The sequence below is a fragment of the Mastomys coucha genome, unplaced genomic scaffold, assembly GCF_008632895.1.
Source record: "Mastomys coucha isolate ucsf_1 unplaced genomic scaffold, UCSF_Mcou_1 pScaffold18, whole genome shotgun sequence".
Lineage (NCBI taxonomy): Eukaryota > Metazoa > Chordata > Mammalia > Rodentia > Muridae > Mastomys > Mastomys coucha.
In genome coordinates, this window is record NW_022196900.1 from 72744304 (window position 1) to 72745561 (window position 1258).

Genomic DNA, 1258 nt, shown 5'->3' on the forward strand with positions numbered 1-1258 from the left:
GCCAGACCAGGGACAGAACAGTGAGGCATTTTCCTGGTAGAAAAATGGAGAATAGTTGGTAAATTAATTATATGATGGATTCCAAGTGAATAAATGCCAAGGAGCAAAAGAAGACTAGAAAAGGAAATGGGTGGGGTTTATAGGCCTGAGTTTGCAGCATTTCAAAGCTCTATACTGGAGAGCCTCGGCTAATAGATGGGCTTAGGGTCAAGACCCAAGGGAGAGGAGAAGAAAGCTATGTAGATATCTCAGAGAGAGTATCCCAGGGAGACCCCAGGAGGTGCAAAGGCTCTGAGGTCCGAGTGGGCCTGCAGTGGACAGGAAGCCTTGGAAGCAGGTGTAGCTAGAGTAAAGGAAGGGGAAACAGGAGACTGGTTAGAGAACCATCATGCAGAAGCAGCCATGCTATACTGAAGACAAGAGCCTTTGTGTTTTGACTAGGTTACGAATAGGGTTTAACCAAAATTTGTCTGCCCTGCTGAGACCAGACTGAAGGGAACATAAGCAGGAGCAAGGAGACCAGGCAGTAGGAAGCCATAACAAGCTTGTAGCAGGGACTTAGAGCAAGCATAGAAAGGGAGGGGTTGGGGCTTAGCATCTGGTGGATATGTTTAGAAAGGGCCAAGATGATTGGCTGGTGGCTTGATGTGGAGTATTTCAGAGAGAAACCAAAGGCGATCCCTGAGGTCTTTCAACCACAGGGAAGATGGGGATTGGAACAGGAATATAGGGTAAAGACGGAAGGGTCAGAGACAAAGATGCCTGTTCCTCATAGGTATGCTCCCAGAGACCTACCTCATCCAAACAGGTCACACCTCTTTCCACTTACCCCTAAAGCGTGACTGGGTTTGCTGAGGGATCAACCAACTCATCGATTAGCTGCGCCCTCTGGATCAAACCATCTTCCCAAAGCTTACTAGCTGACATCACATGAGCCTGTGTGGAGATGCTTCAGAGTCAAACCTCGGCAGCATTGGATGGAGTTTCTCTGCTTGTTTCCTGGCGGACCCTGCAAAGCATCAACACCGCCCCCCACCCCCCAAGAGCAGAGGAATTGATCTACTCATTAACTGAATGGTACCACAGGAGGCTTGTAACACTTGCTGTTATCTTTTCTTAACCTTCCAGACTAGATGATACACACAACCCACATACCTGCTTTAAGACATCTAGCAAGGGGGCTAGAGAGATGGTGTTGGGAGCCGTGAATCTTGAGAGGCATTCGCCATGGCAAGATGGCGCCTACTTCCGCTGTTAA